Genomic DNA, 12,382 nt, shown 5'->3' on the forward strand with positions numbered 1-12,382 from the left:
TGGTAATGTTATGTATACACCCAAGAAAGTGTGTATTCAAAAATTGACAAATAGTGTGCACCATCCCCCACTCATGTGTAGCTTCATACCAGATGTATGATCATGTAAAGTTTATGAATATAATTAAGCTGTATCAAACAGGCTTCCTTCAAATCCAAGTGAAATCAGAGAGAATATATCTCAAAAGTTGTAAACAGTACACACCATCCCCACTTATGTATAGCTGCGTACCAGATATACAATCTTTAATGCTTATCTGTATGGATAATCTGTATTCAGGAGTCCTTCAGTCTCCAGACATGTACATGTTTTGAAATGTTTCTCCCCACAGCAAACAGACAGGGTGTGTCTGTGTGTCACTGACACACAGACATTTTCTTGGGTGTATATATTCTTCCTGGTTCAATTAACTATTCTCTATGGTGACAATTTGTGTTAGAGTATACCTATACACTGTCACTATTTTGGTACACACATTTATATACACAGCATTGTATCACTGTGTTGCTTAAATACTACACTATTGTGCGCCTTGCCCTTCTGTTTCCATTTTACATATATATACCGTATATACTCGAGTATAAGTCGACCCGAATATAAGCCGAGGCACTTAATTTTACCACAAAAAACTGGGAAAACTTATTGACTCGAGTATAAGCCTAGGGTGGGAAATGCAGCAGCTACTGGTAAGTTTCAAAAATAAAAACAGTGCTGGATATCGTTAACACTGGGCTCCCAATAATACAAACGTGAGGTTGTAAATGAATATATCAAAATTTATTGTTATTAAACATCAATAAAATTTTATAAGTACATAATATATACCCATATCCTAATAAATTGTACACAAATGGTTAAACTAAATCTGCACTTGGTATCAAGCCTAATAGGTGAACACAGATATAAATAACATTCACTAAAGACAACTCAGATCATTAATATATAAATCAATGAGACAGTCTGTGGATACTAAATACATGTGCCAGTTAAGTTTATTCGCCTTTAGAAGTTGATGAGCAGTTACTCCTAAGTGTTCAGAACAGTACAGTAATTTAGGCTTTAGTAATGCAAAAGATGCTGCACATACACTAAATAGAATTTGATATAATAGCTCAGATAAAGATAAGTTTGATTTTGTTTGCTGGAAGAAACATTTTAACAGAACAATACAATTTGCTTTGTGTGATTTAACCCTTATTATACTTGAAGTTTGGGATGTTTTTAGACTTTTCAATGATTTCACAGTTATGCAAAAGAATCTTCAGACACTTATTAATAGGTGCCAAAAAATGAAAATATTGGACTTTATAAAACTGCTGCAAATAATTGCAGTGGACAAGTCAGGGTACTCACATATGTCTCTGACCAGCGGGGCTAGATGGAAATGTCCCGGTCTTTAGCTTTGACTGACAGGCTCCTTTTCATTTAACTTTATTGTTCCATGTGCAATGAACACACAAAAACGGGCTACAATAAAATGGTGGCTGACAGTGATCCACAGAGGCTGCAGATGCCTGCAGATGAGCAGGGGAGACTGGAAAACGGAGACCAGGTAAGTGGGACTCCAGTATAAGCCGAGGGGGCTTTTTTCAGCACAAAAAATGTGCTGAAAAACTCGGCTTATACACGAGTATATACGGTATATATTCCTAAAACATCAAAAAAGAAGGGGCGCTTCCATGGTGTGTTATCCAGGTTAAAAAGTTTTATTCCAAACAATAAAATTGCACGTACCAAATGGTAAAATTATTCAGGCATAGATAATATAACAGCTCGATTTTCACATACGAACGGCTCTATCTGAAGCAGCTCGAAATCAGAGAGTCCTCACGATCACCTCTACGCGTTTCATCACTCAGGACTTCGTCAATTTTTTTCCAAATGCTCTTGCTCTGCCACCTTTGAAGTACAGCAACTAAAAAATCAAATCCCCCCTTCACTTACTTTCAATCGCCTTGTTCTCCGATTATACCCCCTGCTTTTTTCTTATTTTCTGTTTTCAGCTTCTTTGAATTTCGCTTGCTTCTGCCATCGTGGCGCCTCCGTGCTGCACTCCTCAATGAATGAATGTCAGGTGTGATGACGTCACGCCCGACATTCAGTGCGAGCGGAGGAGGGGAACACCACCTGACCTGACCGCGTGACTGCAAAAGGTAAGTTGTTTTTTTCCTTTGCAGGATTATTTATTTTAATTAAGAAAGAGCCCTTCCTATTAGGCCCCTGTGGGGCCCCCAGGCACTTGTCCATCGTGCCCAATGAAAAAGACGGCCCTGGACACACTCACTATGGGCTAAGACTAGGGGTGGCCTGTGAATCTGGCTGAGGTGCAGTGACTGTGATCTGGCCGAGGGGCAGTGGCTGTGGATCCGGCCAAGGGGCAATGACTGTGGATCCGGCCTAGGGCTAGTGGCTGTGGATCCGGCCTAGGGCTAGTGGCTGTGGATCCGGCCTAGGGCTAGTGGCTCTGGATCCGGCCTACGGGCAGTGACTGTGGATCCGGCCTAGGGCTAAACTTAAGGGAGATGAGACTAGAGATGGCCGGCCTAAGGGTTAGGGATGGGGTGAGGCTAGGGATGGGAGCTAGGGGAGGATGCCTGGAACTATGCTGGGGCACACACAAAGAGCACTTACCTGTTCCTTTCTGGTAGCTGAGAGCTTTGCTGCTGCTGCTCTCTCACGTGGACCAGCTGTACAGGTTTCTTCTTCCCCTTGTGGCTGATGGTATTGGGGCACTCCTTCAATGCTGTTTTTCCCTTTCTCTGCAGGAAAACACTCCAACTTGCCAGTCTCCCCTGTGTGCTGTGGCTTCTGCTGTCTTTCTGTGTCCCACAACAAACTGTTCCTTTGTTCTCACTCCTTCTCCTGTTTGTAAAGCCCGGCAGGATACCAGGGGCGGAGCTATAGCTGGGCATCGTGTGATTGGTGTGTTGCCCAATGATGTCACCAAGGCATCGCCCCCCAATGGGAATGCAACCTAACAACACTGGTCTCGTCTCTCATATTATTATACCAATGTATCAATCAATCTCAAAAGGGCATTGTCTCATTTTTAACTAATTACATTGAATGAGATCGAAGTTACTCTTGAAAGTGCCATGTTAACCCAACACATGCTGTTCAACTACTATTATGTGTTAGCATTGAGATTTAGAGAGTCTCTAAATATATATATACATACAATGTATCAACATATAAATCAGAATCTATTATAGTGTGATTAGTATAGGTGATGTTAATAAAGGCAAATATCAAGAATGAATGTGGCCCTTTCAAGTGTAATTTCAATCTCATGTGATTAGTTAAAAATGCGACAAAGCCCTTTTGAGATTATCTATGAGGTTTCCTCCCACACTCCAAAACATACTAGTAGGTTATTTGCCTGTTATTAAATTGACCTTAGCCTCTCATGGTTTGTGCGTGTGTATGTTAGGGAATTTAGACTGTAAGCTCCAATAGGGTAGGGACTGATTCATGCACAGTATGTTAAGGTAGTGTGTGTGTGTGTGCGTGATGAATGTTAATATTGTGTGTGTATGTGCGGAGAGAATGTTAATGTAGTGTGCGTGTGTGCAGACAGAATATTAATGTAGTGTGAGAGCAAAGAGGGTGTCTTAATATAGTGATGGAAGTAGGTTATTTAATGGTGGAGTGCAGGTGGGGGCTAATTATAATTATTTTTAATATAATTATTTAATGGGTGCTATTTTATTTGTCGGGTGATGGTGGGGCAAATTAATTTATTGGTGAGGCTATTCAATTTACAAGGGGGGCCTATTAATTTAAGTTGAGGTGACGGGACCTTTAAATTAATGCTGGGGTGGTTTTGGGCTATTAATTGAACATGGGGATGATTTTGGGGAGGAGGGCAATTTATTAATTGTGAATAAAAACTATTTAATGCTGGGGATGGTTATGGGAAATGGTTATATTTATTAAATGTAATTTAATTTAATTTTTTTCTGGGGCTGTTTGGAGGGAAGGAAATAGGGTTATATATTAAATTGGAATATTATTAATTTAATGTCAAGGCTGGTTGGAGGGAAATAGATCTATGTAGCAAATGTGAATATTAATTTTCTAATATTTGGGGTGAAAGGAGGCCTAATTTTTAAATGGGGGTGGTATTGATTTAACAGTGGGGCTGGTTGGAGTTTTCTAAATCTCATGCACCCATTTTATTCTCCAAATAGGGCCCCCATCATTCCAGGATCCAGACAAGCAGCAACTAAAGACACCAGCAGCCACAAGTGGTGAAAGTGACAAAAAAAGGTAAGAGAAAACAGGACAGTCTGCCAACTGTCCTGAATCTGGTGGGACATTCCTGAGTTTGGGTGAATGTCTCACTTACTAAGGACTTGGTCTGACTGCAGGGACAGTTGGGAGGTATGTCCCTCTTCACACTGTACTGTTTGTGAAGTCAGAGCTAAGTGCATCTAACAGTAGTGCACACAGTTTTGCCTGTGTATTGTATAAAATGATAACCATATTACATCAGAGGGAACCCCCAGTGTAAAGTTCACCAGGCCCCCAGAGCTTATTCCACCTCTGGGCCATTGACACTTAAAGATCTTCTCCCCCTTCCAGTACCACCCGGCATATTATTTGTTATACGTTAATCCTAAAACAAATAATAACCCCATTAGTATATAGGGCAAGGCAAAAAATAAGCCTTTTGCTGGCAAAACCATCAGCTTTTTAAAGCAAACTGGCTTTTTGCATTTTGATAATACCCATTATAATGAGAAAGGTATGTAGAGAAGAAAAAATAAAAAAAAGTCTTGTAGGGAGAAGGAACACATAAAATAAAATGTAATATAAAATGAGGTTTGTTTTTTGTTGCATTATTTATTCTTATTATTTAAGATATATAATCTATAATAATAAAGCATTGCTGGGTAAAGCAACACTAAAATGGCCTCTTTTGATATTGATAATTACATAGTGTTCCAAAAACCATCTCTTATGGATGGGCCGCTACTTATGGGCCAGTGTTGTGTGCTAGCCCCCAGGGCTAAAGTCTGCTAGCCAGCCCCTGTCTGTAGGTGTATGATAGGTTTGCATTTGTTGTTTCTGCAATTGTAAAATTCTTAACTATATGCATCCTCTTGCTGTCTATTTATGTTGGCAACGTATAGCATTGTACCCTAGATTAAATCAGCCATTGTATGTGTGTGTACTTAATAGCAGAAAATAAGTTTTACAGTCATATTCAAGTCTACATTCTCATTCAGTTACAGGAATATATATATATATATATATATATATATATATATATATATATATATATATATATACATATATATGTATGTATATGTATATATGCGTGTATGTACATATATGGCTAGGTGCTTGATTTCATACACCTATGGCAATGGGTCTGATTGAAACATATTATTAGAAAGTGGAAGCGTTCAGAAACAACAGCAACTCCACGAAGCGGAAGACAACATATAATCACAGAGCAGGGGGCAACGACTGCAAAGGCACATGGTGCGTAAAAGTCGCCAACGCTCTGCTAATTCCATAGCTGAATAGTTCCGAATGTCCATTGGCATTAATATAAGCACAAAAACTGTGCGGCGGGAGCTTAATGGAATGGGTTTTCATGGCCAAGCAACTGCATGCAAGCCTCACCAAGACCAATTCCAAGCATCGGATGGAGATGTGTAAAGCACACTGACACTGGTCTTTGGAGTGGTGAAAATGTGTTCTGTGGAGTGACAAATCACGCTTCTCTGTTTGGTAGTCAGATGGGCGAGTCTGGCCTGGCGGATGCCAGGAGAACGTTACTTGCCTAACTGCATTATGCCAACTGTGAAGTTTGGTGGAAGAGGGATAATGGTATGAGATTATTTTTCAGGGTTTGGGCTAGGCCCCTTATCTCCAGTGAAGGGCAATCTTAATGCTTCAGCATACCAATTCATTTTAGACAATGCTAAGCTTCCAACTTTGGGCAACAGTTTTAGGAAGGCCCTTTTCTACTCCAACATGACTGTGCCCCAGTACACAAAACATGGTGTGATGAGTTCAGTGTGGAAGAACTTGACTGATCCGCACAGAGCCCTGACCTCAACCCCATCGAACACCTTTGGGATGAACTGGAACGGAGATTCCGTGCCAGGCCTTCTTATCCAACATCAGTGCCTGACCTCACAAATGCTCTACAGAAGGAATGGGCACAAATTCCATTAGAAACACTCCAACATCTTGTGGAAATCACCGCTGCAAAAGGGGGACCAAATCCATTTTAAGTTATATGTATTTGAATACAATGTCATTACAGTCCCTGTTGGTGTAATGGTCAAGCGTCTGAATATATATATATATATATATATATATATATATAGATAGATAGATAGATAGATAGATAGATAGATAGATAGATAGATAGATAGATAGATAGATAGATAGATCGATCTATCTATCTATCTATCAATCAGATATAGAAAAAAAACCATAAAAAAACAAACATAAAAAAACCCATAAAAAAACCAAAACTTACCTTCATCATCATCACCATTTATTTATATAGCGCCACTGTAATTTCTAGCTGAAACTATTATATGAAGTTGCAGCCATCTAGTCACATTACTTTACTGACATTTCCAATTTGACTTCTACAGGAAAAATTCTCATTTGTTTTATTAAAGGTGCTAACAAGAGATGTGGAGCTGTTTGTGTTTCCTTATACATTTTATATGGAAAGTGGGACTTGAATATATTAATAACAGTCAAGACTCTATTCTCTCTTGTGCATATGACACTTTATTACTTTATTATATTGTGTTCAAATACACTTTTCTAGCTTTCATACCAGGGTAACATTCCTAGCTATATGTTGTAATTATTTGTTGTTATTGCAGTCAACAGCGGTATACTGTCTTTGAAACTAGATGTTTCTGTGTAATGTAATGAAGTGGTTGCTAATAATTAAAGAAAATGGTGTGTTTATAGTATCCTACTTTATAATGAAATTGATTGGCTCTATGTATTCTCCATGTAGTGGGAGTGCACCTTGATTTCTGCCCAAAGTCTCAATTTGTCTTGAATCAGCTCAGACTGTCCTTGTCTGAATTGTCTGCTATATTTGCATAAAGCCGCGTAGCCATCACAGATCCCAGCCCCAACATGTTCATTGTTCAAAGTAAAAAAAAAAGCGTTAGTCATTTAAGATCAAACAAGCAACAATTTATAGCTTATTTTAAAATTTTTGATTTAACTGAGCTGTGAACTTGAACTTTGATCCATGAATTTGAATTTCGAACTGAGCCATGTGGGAGAACTTCATTGAGACTTTACCGGCTTCCTACACAAGTTGGAATAATTTGATTCATCAATCTCATTATCAAGTTACAACTTTTCCGTTTATCGTGTGTTTATAATTACAAGTGGATGTGCACACAGCGCTGTGCGGATCATCTTAAGGGCCAGTCTATTTATAACTGGTAAAACACCTCCTATCTATATTATGCTGGACATTATCATTGTTTATTATTATTATCATTTTTAATATATTTATTAATGACCTTGGTGATGGTTTAGAGAGTAAAGTTTCTATTTTTGCAGATGACACTAAACTCTGTAAGGTAATAAAATCAGAGCAAGATGTAGCTTCTCTACAGAGGGACTTAAATAAACTGGAGGATTGGGCGGCTAAATGGAATATGAGGTTTAACACAGATAAATGTAAGGTTATGCATTCAGGGATCAAAAACAAGAACGCAATCTATAAATTAAATGGAATTAATTGAGGAGAATCTATAATGGAAAAGGATTTGGGAGTGCTCGTAGACAGTAGACTTAGCAATAGTGCTCAATGTCAAGCAGCAGCTGCACTGGCAAACAAAGTATTGGCATGCATAAAAAGGGGCATAGATGCAAGGGAAGACAGTGTAATTTTGCCACTGTATAAATCGTTGGTAAGACCTCATCTTGAATATGCAGTACAGTTCTAGGCACCACTCTATAAAAAAGATAATTTGGAACTAGAAAGGGTTCAGAGAAGGGCGACAAAATTGATAAAGGGTATGGAGTCATTAAGTTATGAGGAAAGGTTAGCCAGTTTAGACATGTTTACTTTAGAAAAGAGGCATCTAAGGGGAGATATGATTACTATGTACTAATACATTAGGGGTCAATACGGAGAGCTTTCATGGGAACTTTTTACCCCAAGGACCATACACAGGACACGTGGTCATCCCCTAAGGTTAGAGGAGAGGAAATTTCACAACCAGCAAAGGAAGGGGTTCTTTACAGTAAGGGCAGTCAAGATATGGAATTCATTGCCAGGGAAGGTTGTGATGGCAGATTCAATAGATATGTTTAAGAAAGGGTTAGACAAATTTTTAGCGGAAAGGTGTATCCAGGGATACGACCGTTAATTTAAAATAAAGGATAGTAGTGGATATAGGGTAAAAATTGGATTGCAATATTGAATCTGGGGGGATTTTCAAAATTAAAAAAGATTGGCGGTTGCTTACTCTGGATTAATTTCAAATATAAGTGCAGGATCACAGGAGATCCAAAATAGGTTGAACTTGATGGACTGGTGTCTTTTTTCAACCTCATCAACTGTGTTACTATGTTACTATGTTACTATGTTACTATGTTACTATGTTATTGTAATGGACTCTGATTCTCCCCCATATCGTTTGCATTAGGAGTCAGGACTGTGTTAGCAATATTACTATGTATGGTCACTTTATTATACTCATATATGCAGTTTGCTTGTATTTTAAACTATATTATTGTGTATTAAATTGTAATTTATAGATTCTAAGCTTCGCGGTTTTTCTGAAACCCTTCTCTGTAAGGGAAATGTCTGTGTTCTTGCAAAAGCATAAGCCCGGTAACACTATTTCCCCTCACAGGAAACTCTTGAGCCAGTTTATCTGTGACCTTAACCATCCATCGCATAGATATTTATCAGTGTCCACAATGATATGTATATTCATCTAGAAGTAAGTGGTATCATTTAAGTTTAACAGAATAAATATACACACCATAGGGGAAAACATCCTGCACAAATAAAATACTTCTCTTTTTCTTTTGCACGGAAAAATATTGTCATCGTTTTTACCAATCTGAGGTAGATAAACTTGTCACATGTTAAGTCATCAACGTTCTACTTATAAGTAAACAGAGCAAGTTGCAGTAAATACATATGCTCCTTGTTTTGCAGAGTGAGTTTATTAAAATGAGATAAAGGGTGCTTTTTTAAGGATGATGCTTTCTTTGTGGAAAAGCGCACAGCCATTTACACTCTGCAAAAAGGCTGGAATTTGTACACCAACTCAAATTTAGCAAAGATCAGGTATTGTCCTATGTTTTCTTTGGGTTTTTTTTAATACAAAATACTTTTTGCATCTTCTAGCTGCACAAAGACGTTAGTGCATTTCCTGCTACACTGTTGCTCACACTCAAACACAGCAGAGAGACATGGTGGAGGCTCCTTGCAACTTTGGGGTTGCATTTCATCATCATCATTACCATTTGTTTATATAGTGCCAGTAATTCCACAGCACTGTACAGAGAACTCACTCACATCAGTCCATGCCCCATTGGAGCTTACAGTCTAAATTCCCTAACACACACACACACACACACACACACACACACACACACACACACACACACACACACACACACAGACCAAGAGAGACTAAGGGCAGTATTATTATATAGCCAATTATCCTACCAGTATGTTTTTGGAGTTTTGTGGTCCCCTCTTCCGTGCTGTGACATCACGACTGACATTTACTGCGAGCACAGCACGGAGGAGCGCAGAACGGAGACTCAACGAGGAAAATAGAAGTGAAGGGGATCGGACTTGGAGAACAAGGCGATGGAAAGGTAAGTCAAGGGGGCCCTATATATATATATATATATATATATATATATATATATATATATATATATATATATATATAAAACTTCTGCATGTGTATATATATATATATATATATATATATATATATATATATATATATATATGTATATATATATATATATATATATGTATATCTATATATATATATATATATATATATATATATATATATATATATATATACATACACAGAAGTTACAAGAAGTTATAACCCCTTTAGATATAAAGGTGACAGGGTTGGTGTCTGAATAAAAATGTTGGTGTGGGGGAGGAGGTCACAGTTATAAACAGCAAAAGAGCTGAAACCCAAGACAGAACTACTAAGTCTGAAGAAAATACCAAAAAATATATAGATATACGAATAAAAAAAAACACATAATCTTTATGATTAGACACAAAACGAGCATTGTATTTTAAGGTAACCTGACAAAATGTATATGTAGCTTTGTTAACAGTACTGGCAGCATCTCAGCATTCTTGGCATTAGAAAAAAAACACCTTTTACAATGTGTTCAAAAGAAACAGTTTCTTCTCATTAGTAGAATATTTCCAGAAATAATATCATCTTGACCAAAAACCTCACTTTGTAATTAAGGTACACATACAACTATATTACTTTCTTGAATGTATAGTAAACACTGTATGTAGTATATATATAATATTACTGTTAATGAAAATAAAACTATGCCTCACTCATTACTATTCTAGTACTATTTGCTCTGTCCTATATTTTAAGAGGACATTAATACATGTTATTTAAATCGTTCAGCATAAAATATTTTTTGTGTTAAGTTACAGAGAAGGCAAATCAAGAATACAAAAACAAATAGCAGCTGGGAAAATGTTTTAAATGGTGGGCAAAGCATCAAAATATATATGTTTTTTTGAGCCTGTAGAGCATTTTACGGTTACATTTGCAATTTTTTTTAAAGCACTTGTAAGATAAGACTTTTCTTTTGTTATTGGCAGTGTCTATATCCTCAATATCTGTGCATAGTTTCATCTCAGCAATTGCTCACTGACAATAATCACAAACAGGTTCCTGAGATTCTTGTTTAATAAAGAAAAGTTTCTGGCAATCCATATTCAGAGTAAATAGTATAATTAATTCAGTACAGATATTTTGCATGTTAGCAAATTTTATCTGAGTAGTAATTTGAGGGCCACCCCTTACGCCCATAGCTTATAACTATATAATTATTAACCAGTCTGTACGTCAGTCAAATTTATATACTGTGACTGAAGCGCTGATGGCTGTTTGCTGCTATACATACTAGTTTTAAAACTGACACATTCCCTTCTCTTTCAGTACACTTTCCTTTTATACCACAAATACACATACCGCACATACCTCGCACATTCAGGATCATACCTGTTACTCATAATCTCACATGTAACCCTTTGGGCATGTTATATACTTCTCCTTCTTTGATGGTGCTGTGTCCCATTGTTGCAACAACTAGATTATGAAATTTGTTTTTCAGTTGGTGCCAACTTTTAACTTGTAGAAGCTCATAAAAAATAAACAAACATAATGGGTGTGTCGCTCAATTACAGGTTAAGATATCCCTTATCAAGGGAAGCCATACTCCACCGGTATTAAGATATCCTTATAACTGCACTTGAGGGCTCTGACACTTACAGTATGACACACAAAGGACATGTCTGTCGCGGGAATAAATTGCTGCCTGTCACACTAGGACCAGTACACATTCCTAGACATATGGACCCTCAGCAGTCAAGCTTCTACAAGATTTCACTTTCACACGTAAAAAACCCCCCACACCTAAATCAATACAATTCAACCATGTCTAGCACAGTTAGGTCCACAACAATACATGAAACATGCAAACAAAGCACACAGTATTTCCCACCCAAAGGTTCTTTATTAACACTGCACATATTACATAGAATTATAAACATATTTGCCTACTTTCTTATAGCTTTTTCCGGGAGAGGAGCGTGACTGGAGGGTGGGAGGGGTGGGGCGCGGCAAAACACAACATTTTGGCCCTACCACCGTGAGGAAAATGCCATTTTGTCGCGGGGGGTGGGTCCAAAATGACACGATTCACCGCAAATCGCGTCATTTTGGGGTGCCATTAGCGGGATGTGGGAGATTTGCCAGCTCTCCCGGGAGTCCGTGAGACCGACTCGAATTTCAGCACCCGGTGGTAGTCACTATACGCTGTGTCGAAGTCAGCAAATTGGATAAAGTCATTTCAATTAAAAATCGAGCAAACTTGGTTGTCTTTGTCTGAAAAGATGCGTACGGTACGCTACAGCGTAAAAGGGCACGTTACAGCGTAAAAGGGCGTACGCAGCCACAACACGTGGCAACAACATTATTTAGTCTTTTACATACATTCGCAGAAACACGCTCACTTGTAAAATAGTACACATTAATGGTAGTTGCAACACATAGTCATTTATGTCGAAATATAGTAGTATTTATGTTTTATATTATAAGTTATATGCATATTAGTGAAATAT

General features: G+C 37.8%; 1 protein-coding gene across 4 annotated transcripts in view; it reads right to left on the reverse strand.

The window, feature by feature from the left end:
- Positions 1–12,382, reverse strand: part of LOC142139147 (granulocyte-macrophage colony-stimulating factor receptor subunit alpha-like) — a 122,217-nt gene that overhangs the window by 88,643 nt on the left and 21,192 nt on the right. Inside the window, exon 1 of one of the 4 annotated variants that reach the window (XM_075196500.1) lies at positions 11,241–11,358. The exons of the other annotated variants lie outside the window; for them this stretch is intronic. The gene's annotated coding sequence lies outside the window, so the exon portion shown is untranslated. Of the gene's footprint in view, positions 1–11,240; positions 11,359–12,382 lie in introns of those variants that run through there. 4 annotated transcript variants of the gene reach the window in all.

The sequence above is a fragment of the Mixophyes fleayi genome, chromosome 2 (genome assembly GCF_038048845.1).
Source record: "Mixophyes fleayi isolate aMixFle1 chromosome 2, aMixFle1.hap1, whole genome shotgun sequence".
NCBI classification, from domain to species: Eukaryota; Metazoa; Chordata; class Amphibia; order Anura; family Limnodynastidae; genus Mixophyes; species Mixophyes fleayi.